This window comes from Salvia hispanica, chromosome 1 (genome assembly GCF_029641045.1).
Source record: "Salvia hispanica isolate PSC_SH4W2 chromosome 1, Shi_PSC_v1, whole genome shotgun sequence".
In the NCBI taxonomy this organism is placed as follows: Eukaryota; Viridiplantae; Streptophyta; class Magnoliopsida; order Lamiales; family Lamiaceae; genus Salvia; species Salvia hispanica.
Genome location: NC_142692.1, coordinates 29,394,221 through 29,403,898, shown reverse-complemented (window position 1 = coordinate 29,403,898; position 9,678 = coordinate 29,394,221). Strand labels below are relative to the sequence as shown.

At 37.0% G+C, this 9,678-nt stretch overlaps 1 pseudogene; it reads right to left on the bottom strand.

The window, feature by feature from the left end:
• Positions 1–4,266: 4,266 nt before the first annotated feature.
• LOC125221260 (conserved oligomeric Golgi complex subunit 7-like) lies at positions 4,267–9,598 on the bottom strand (annotated as a pseudogene).
• Positions 9,599–9,678: the final 80 nt, after the last annotated feature.

Sequence of the window (9,678 nt, the reverse complement as noted above, 5' to 3'; positions counted from 1 at the left end):
TACGATTCAAGATAACGTTGATTTAGGATTATCATTATTTAAATCGTACTAGGATATTACTAGATAGAAACAATTCCATCATTATCCATAAGATAAACATAAAATCCTATCAACCAAGGTTTATACAAATCTTAATTATATTTAGAATAGACATCCAGAATATATCAAACATTACTTAGGATTTCTTAGATAAATAAATTTATCTAAATCCAATTAAATAAGGATTTCTTATATATCATCTTTATCCTAATCTATCTAGGATATAAATCCAAAAGATAAGGATAACTTGGATTAATATTTATTTTTAATCCATCTAGGATTTGTCTTAATAGAATTAAATCTATTCAAATTCATAGGATGAAAATAAATTAATATAAATATTAATCCTAATCCATCTAGGATTTTTCTTGGAGTAAATCCATATAAATCCATAGAATTAGATAATATTATATTATAATTATTCAAATCTATCCAAGATTTATCTAGGAACAAATCCATATAAATCTATAAGATAAGAATAAAATGTCATATTATCACTATCCAAATCCATCTAGAATTTATCTATGAATAAATTCATATAAATTCATAGGATAAGAATAAAATAATATTATTATTATTATCTAAATCCAACTATGATTCGTCTAGGCATAAATCCACATTAATCCATAGGATATAGATAAATATTAGATTGTCATTATCCAAATTTAACTAGGATTTTCGTCTAGGAATTAAATCCCTACAAATCCATAAAATAAGGATAAAATCTTATATAATATATAAAATCCACAAAAGATATATTCAAATCTTATTTCCAAATTAATCTTGAATTATTTCCGAAATTGAATCAAAGGATTTGGAAATCCTAATCAAAATTTGGAAAGCGAAGTCGTGAGACGAGACAAAACGACATCACGCATAGGGAAACCCTAATCTTGCGTCGTCGTACTCCCACTGAACCGCAGCCGCTGCTGGGCTCCCACTCGTCTCGCGAGCTCGCCGAGCCTGACGTCTCCGACGCTGCTGCGTCAACGTCACTCCTCCGGAGCTGCTGTCGCTGCTGCTCCATCTCCGGCTGCTCACGAAGGTCGCTGTCTTCGCGCTTGCAGATCGCTGCTGCTAAAGGTACAGCTGCGTCGCTGCTCTTGTTGCAGCCGCTGGATCACGTCAAGGGCTGCTGCGTCGTCGCTGTTGCAGCAACGTCGTCTCTACAGCCGGTGCAGTACCGCACGCACGTTGGTAATGCTTCTGCGTTGTTGCCGGTGCTGCTGCTGCGTCGTCGTTACTGTTGCGACGTCGGCTTTGCAGCACCTACTGCCCAACGCGAAAATTCCAACGCTGATATGGTGTCGCTTCTGATCACCGACAGCACCTTGAACTCCCGACAGCAGCCACCATTCCCTCATATAAGTGCTTTGACTCAAATTGATTTAAGGTACCGAATCCATTTAAAATTAAATATCATAAACTCAAAGCAATGATTACAAATAGTAGATTCACCGTAATCAATTTTTACAAGTCATGCAATTAGGGGAGATCACGCAGAACTTATGATTTTCGAAGATTGCATGTTATAACACACAATCAAACAACGAAAACACATCTGATCATGCATTCAAGCAATTCATATAACATGAAATTAATCCACATAATCAGAGCCAAAAATTGGCTCTGATACCAATTGATGGAGTTTGGTGCCCCTTGCACAGCGGAAGACTTGTACAAAACAAATAAATCAGACACGGATCTATTTGACCGATTATGCGATTAGTCAATTCACATGTTAAATAGATAATTGCATGCTAGAACGCAAATAATTCATGCTCACAGAAAATAAATCCTAAACATGAATACTACGATTTAGGGTTACCGATTTTGATTCTCCAAAGAATCGTCGATTGCTCGCGCCTTCTCCACGATGATCTTCAATACTAGACCACGGATCTTCTCTCTGGTTCCCGAATTATATCTCGATATCAGGGTGGACTGATCTCATCAAAATACTAGGACTCGAATAAAGAAGACAGAAGAAATCCTTCTCCAATTAGGAGAGAAATTCGAACTCCTCTAGGTAGAGGGGGACGAAAATTATGAGTAATAATAATGAATGATTTCTGTCTCATTTATTCTCCTATTTATATTAATTTTCTTTTGGGCCCAGACAGGGATCTATGGAAGGTTTTGGATATGGGCTCACCTAATTAGCTTTTTACTAATTAAATTGAACCCACAATTTAATACAAGCTTATATTGGAATATTACGAGCAGCCACTACAGAAGTAATATTGAACTCTCCCCATCCAAATCCGAAATTACTAGTAATCTGGGTTTCCACTTTTATTATTTATATCCCGCGCTTAAGATATAAATGTCCATTAATTAATTAATTAATGTCTGCTATGGACTTAATTAATTAATATCTTATTAATTCCAAGAGTGGACTTAGCAAGAAACATTTATTTATTATTCATAGAGTAATAAAACTCGAACTGGCCAGTTTTCCGAATAATAAAACCTTGTTCGAGCTCCTCTTGAGGATATTATCAAACGAGACTCACCTCGCGCACGTTTCAACATAATAGCAATCCTAGCACCGCTAGATATTAATCACCACTACCCAATATATCAGGATTATTGGGTTGCGAAAAACCCGCACCACTTGATAAGTCAAAGTAGTGCATAATCAATACCGTATGCTCAATGCTAACATATGTAGATTAAGAAATAGTATTTTATCAAGACCTAGTCTTTCAGTAGATAACATAAAGACACGTCTTGCTGTTAGATCCGTTCAATGCTATACCACACCAATGTCATCTTATTTCAGTAAGGCTTAGAAATATGCGGACTGACATTGCAACCTTTCACGATAGGTAGCCAAAGCCTATCTAGTTGTGAAATTCTTCTTTTTCTTTTGCAAAGCATTGCATAGATCTGACCGTGTTACCTTAAAGTGGACGACGCCCACAACCGGTCTACTAAGCAAAAGACTTAGACTTTGTTTACTTCTTATGCATTTAAATGTTTGTAAAACATCTTATAAATGCACAAGCAAACACAATGTAATAATAATAGTGATTCTATTCGTGCGAGACTGCTCGAATAATACTGAATCGGGTTAAAAATGGATTGTAGAGTTTTACGTATACAAGCAAGATTCTATTCACGCGAAACTTGCTCGAAACATGCTTTTCAGTATACCAAACCTAACAGGTACGACAATAAAAATAGAAACTGCAAGAGAGATTGTGATATGCAAGAAAGTATGAGTACTATAAGGTAGAGATGCAAACAATGATTATTTTAAAAATTTATATACAAATATTATAACATATTTACTTCTTTAGCATTATCAAATTTCACAAAATAACTACTCCCTCCGTCCCATTAAATGTGAAACGTTTGTTTTTCCACACATGTTTTAGAAAAATAAAAATAAATAGCTAGAGTGGAAAAAAAATAAAGTAAAAAAGCGAATAATGTAAATGGGACTCTCCTCTGCATTATGATCGTGTTCCGTTTCTGTATTTAAATCTGGCCTTCATAGATCAAAACCATGTACAATGTATTACAAAGAACAATTCAAATCAATCACAATGTAGTCTTCAAGAGCTTTTGAGTTTTATTTTCCGCATTTTACTTTTTAACAAAGATCTTTTATCTCCCGGCCTCTGGACTGCATGATTACTTGAATTAATTTAATACTGTTGCGAAATGGTAGTACTCAGTATAGAAAATAAGGAAATGAATCATTTTCATGTTGAACGAAAATATAAATATTCAATATATTATCTGGCTCAATAATCACACGTAAGACGATTCGAAATATACTGATTTTAAGAGTCAAGATTTGCACTTACAATATAACTCATGGTAGAACTTTTTTTTATTTTTATTTCGAAGCCATTGCAACGATGCAGTTATTTTGATTTAACTTTTATTCTTTTAACCATTACCTCCAACGAACTAACTACTACCACTACTATATTAGGCCAATAAGGAATTTACGGAGTATATAACAGACTAACAACAATTCACCATATTCAAATTTTGATTTCTAAATATAGTAAATACCATTTCTCAACCCTATCAATCTCTCTCTCTGAACAAAAAAAAAAAAAAAAAAAACCTTATTTTCGACAAAGCTACCACAATATTGGCATTTTTACAATCTCATTTTCAATTTTTCCAGTACACTACAATACGAATATTTGTATAGGATTTGGGAGGGAGATGAGTTCATCGCTGAAGCGAGCTGGGAGATAGGCCCTAATCAAGCCTGACTCCTCGCATCTTACGCACAAGGTTAGCTGTGGGAAGATCTAGCTGATTTCCTGAATCCGATTTGACAACATCCTTGAGCTGATCCCTTGGTGCTGAGAAGCATGTGTGAAACGTGGCAAGAACTGGTGGTGTTGGCATCGATAGAGCTGACAGCACGTTGCTCAAGTACTCGATATCCACTACTAGCTGCTGAGCTCCTCGATCTGTTATCTTCTGGATCCCGCGCAGCTGCTCTATATAAAGAGCACTAGCTCCCTCACCAACCTACACGTTCACATCACTCGATGAGAGTGAGATGATCGGGTTCAACATTGGAGTATAAAGTAAATTAGTGAGCTTAGTTACCTTGAACATCCATTCGGTTGCGAAAAACTGTGCCTCCTCAGCATTGGAGTCACTGTTGGAAATTCCCTCGGCAAGGGGCTCTAGCTGTTGGGGCAGAGTAAGAAGGTATTCACCCACGTTGTTCAAGTATGACCGAGGATAGGCGCTAAATCTTGGAACAGGGTAAGCGCTTGCCTCTTCAACAGAAGACCATATCGGTAGATTAGATAAACCATTGAAGTGTTGTCTCACTTTTAGTATGAGTACATCGTATACTAGCTCATTAACTGCCTCTGAAAAGGCTGCTACTCTTTGAGAAGCCAGTGGAAGAGCGTGGAATCGGGGATCTTTTGACTGCAAGAACCAAGAGAAACTCGTTAAGACTCGTGAGCCCAGGATGTATCAGTCATTAAGTAATTAGATCAAATGATTTATGATCAGTTTCTGTTGGAAAATATAATATAGGGTGGCACCAAAAAGTTGTTTCCCTTGAATCTTACGAATAAGGGAATGATGTATGTACCTGCTCTAAGAGGCTAAATAGTTTTCGAGCTTTTTCAGGAACATCAACAAGCCATAGAGCTGCAACATCCAAGGAACCTTTTCCTGCTGTTGAAGAGCCCCCAATTCCATCATTGTCATCCAAATGTGATTGGTTATGGTCAAGATTTGAACCATGCACGGATAAAGACAGATTAGTGCTCAGTCGAGTAAGTGTGGACTTCAATGAAGCTTCAAAAACTGAAATTCGGCTTGTGAGGCAATCTGTAACGGTGAGAATCTGCAAAGCACCCTGAACAAAAGACCATTCCTCCTCATTGGAACTAAAATCAATTTTACGTGCATGCGAAGCTGCATCTTTCCTATCAGATCCGGTTTCTTTCTTTCCTACAATGTTATCCGCAGCTTCATCCACCCCACACACTGCTCTTAGTGCTTTCAGGTTACCTGAAGGATGGCGATATACTGTAATTTTACATCGTCTAGGGCTAGGATTAGTTCATCTAACTCAGAACCACCAGTAAAATTAATGCATCTTTCGGTGGAAGCTTCAAGAAGTAGAATGACTTGTGGGATGGACCCTTCCATTCTTCTCACTGTTTCACTGAGTTCGACTCCCTGGACACCAATAATGCGAGTACTAACTCCCCTAAGATCAAGTTCAGCAATGCCCCCAGACAGCACACCTCGCTCCATTTGCCCATACCTACATGAGAAATTACAGGAGTTAATTATAATAAAGAAATCAATTGTTTAGTGGCCATCACACATAACAAGAAGCATCCTCCACACACAACAATACCCAGAATAAAAAATAAATAAAATCAAGAACCTCTACCGAAAAAGAGTTTCCACCATATGAAATTGTCTTCTTAACTCAAAACAAATACCAAATCACACCAAGGAACAGAGGTGTGGAAAAACAGTTCTAATACTATCCCATCATAAATGTGTGAAGAATGCGGAGTAATTACAATAAGAAAAAATAAGACTACCTTTGTTTGAAGGCTTCATATGGCAAGTAGACCGCCTTCAGTGTCTCCAACAACACATGCTGATTTGAATCTGAAAATACAAGTAGAATATTCCTGGCGAAACTCCCAGTTAAATTGTGTAGTTGATGTGGATCCATGTATTTTATGATCCATTTCCCAAGGATTACCCATTTAATGATGCTTGATCTAACTATTTTTGTGAGATTGATTTTCAATTTATCAACACAAGACAAAAGATAATAAAGATCCAACCAACAAAAATTGAATCTAAACAAGAATGGATGGAAGATTAGGAATGGAAAGCATGTGTATAAAGATGAGATAAGAGAGCTACAACCATAGGACCTTAACCAAAAAGATGGAGACAACCCTAGACAACTTTCATTAGCTCTATCACCCCTTGGCTCCACTACTCAATGGATACACTCCATTGATGCATACCTCTACTTGAATCAATCTACGAAATTGAAACAAGCAACCTTCAAGGAAGGAATTGGATACATTCTTCAAAGAGAAAAAACTCACTAGGGAGATAATTTCAATCACAATCTTAATCTAGAATGAAAAATGACATCAAAAGATATTTATACTATGGGTCCAAAAATAGAAAGTTGGCCCACAAAATCTAAAAATCGGCATAATCGCCCGGTCGGGCGTTTTTCACATGCCAAAATGACCTGCCCGGGCGTTTTCCCTGTCCCCGGGCGATTTTCACAAGCGAAACGCACGGTCGGGCGTTTTTCCCGAAGCTCCCGGCCTTCTCTGCGCGACTTCCGTAAAACCGCCATAACTCCTTCATTCGGACTCCGATCGGGATGTGCAAGATACCCACGCGAAGCCGTTTCCAAGACGAAGACAATGGTGGTAGTTTCATAGCTTTCGGATGTCATCTCAATAGGACGATTTCCAGTTGAATCCAACTATAGTTGAAATCCTTGACGCACGACTTCCATGATCGTATCAGTAGTTCTATCAGAGCTTCTAAATGTTTTGTATGAATTTTGGCACCTTTGGTTAAACACCAGACAAGATGTCTAACACACCTGAAAGAGAGGGACACGACGAAATCAATATGGATTCAAACTTTTTACTGAAATATATAGCCCATACAATAGCGAAAAGGGTCAACTTGGAGCTTATCAGATCAATTAACCATGAAGAATACTTTCAAGTGCAGTTAACTATAGACTATGAAGGATTCAAAATACCAAATTATCGAGGAAGTCAATCGATATTCTTCCAGTGAAGCAAACAACTTTTACAAGAGATCAGTTTCACAAAGTGGGACATATTAATAGTCTTAAAGCCATCTTTATGATGCCACACCATACATAGATGAGGAAACTTATTAATTTAGTCTCTACACTAGTTCAAATGAGCAATAACTTGAAACTCCATCAACGCCAGCTTATGATCCTACCTATTTACCTTTTGAATCATAATAAACCAAGCTTTTGTTTACTTCAATGAGGTGAAAGTATACAAGGCAAGAATGGGGTGGGCTGAACTCTTTTCGATTCCTGGGAGTGAACTACTAACTAAAAGGAAAAATATCACGTATAATTCCTCTACTAAATCAAAGTCGAAAGAAACAAGTAATTTTGTCAAATTTTATGAATTTACCATTTTCTTAAATTTGTGCACGGTTTCTACCAATTTTTTGTAAAAGAACTCCATGAATTACAACTAGTCAGTCAATCATCTTACACTTAGAAATCAAATTGAATGGGCAATTAAATGATGCTAACATTGCAAAGTAGAAGTAAACAGCCATCCACAACCATTTCCTTAGTTTGCAGGTTGTATTGATTTGTCGTTTAGTCAGCTACAGCTTGATATCCAAATTTATAACGGTTAAAATATGGTTATATTCACAATTAGAGAACTGCATATTTATAGTGGGTCCAGTATTTCATTGGACTATAGAATGGGCAATGTCAGAAAGGATAAGATAAGATCATTGTTTACTTTGGCGCACGTTCATCAACGCGTTGGCCCATTTCTTCACAAATAAACTTAAGATGCAAAACAACATAGTGAGTCTAAGAAAACTGTAGGGTTCAATCCAGAGACAGAAACTGAAAACAACAAAAGAAGATTGAGAATGACCCTTTGCCAATGCTTTAGTCTCAGGGACAACATCACCAGTAGCTAGATTAACACGAGATACAAAACTTGTATAGATGGATGCCATTATCTCAGTCAACAATTTAGGAACAAGAGTTTTGTAATCTTCAGGGAAAGCGAGAATGCACCTGTAGAAGAATGAGTATTTACTAAAACATATCTAGTGACAATAAATTAGAGTCTAAATAAGTTTCAAATTTATCTTAAAACATCTAAAACTAAGCATTATTTGTCTAGAAAACATGCCACATGATACTCTACTGCTAAAGCATTATTTGTCTAGAAAACATGCCACATGATACTCTACTGCTAACTTAAGAGGAAGAGCAAACTGCACTACTTCAATCAAAAACAATATTACACTTGAAGATGACAGTAGACAAATATATATAAACGCAATATAAGCCAATACGCGAATTTAAAGGAGTAATACCACTTCCACTCTTGCTCAAGATAAAGTAGCAACTCGTCGTAGAAACTCGGTAACCATCGTGCAAAAGATAGTGTTGGCCCATTCGAATCCACACTTCGTGAAATCTGTTCCACTTCATTCTTTTCACTTGCAAGTTTACTGGATTGTTGCTTTGAGTCAAAATCTTCCCATAGCTTCTTTATGGGTCTGAGGTGGACTTTTGTGTAGTAATTTTCTAAAGACTTAAATCTCTCAATTCTAATGAGGATTCCCCGCATTTCTTGAGCGACATTAGCCTACGAAAGAAAGAGAAAGGATATTTAAGTTCCCTGTCGTCAAATAAAAAATGGAAACAACTAGAACAATATCACCAAGACAAAAGCACTATTTATATTTGAAGTAAACTACATTATCCAGGCTACCTTTTTGTAGTTCAATGCGTCTGTGAGACGAGGCTGAACCATTGTGTCCAGTCTATCTTCTAAAACTTCAAGCTGCTTCCTTATATTAACAAATTCAGCAACCTAATCATCAAAAATTCATGAGTGACACTATTTCACAGATTCTCAGCTGTAAACTAAAAAAGTTGCAAGGGTTAGGAAAAAGATACCTCCCCAACAGCAGCAAGACAGTGTCTCATGTTAGCCAACGTTTCTGCAGCACGTGAGAGATTGCCACTGGAAAATACATCCTCCACAGTTGAGCTTAATTGTGTTAATCCAGCAGCATCCTGTTCAACAACATAAACAACTTCCAATGACCCACAAGAAACAAACAACCGACAGCTGAGCGAGTCTCAAACAAGGAATTTAAATCAAAACTAGACCTACAATGTCTCGTATGCAGCTTCCATCCTCCGCTTGACTGTATCAATTTTAACAAGGGCGGTGATTGACTCTGCAGAGGATCCCTCAGCCTGCTGGGGATTGGTGCCCCTTGCACAGCGGAAGACATGCATACACAAATAAATCAGATCTACAGATCTATTTGACCGATTATGGTATTAATTATCTACATGTTAAACAAATCAAATTGCAT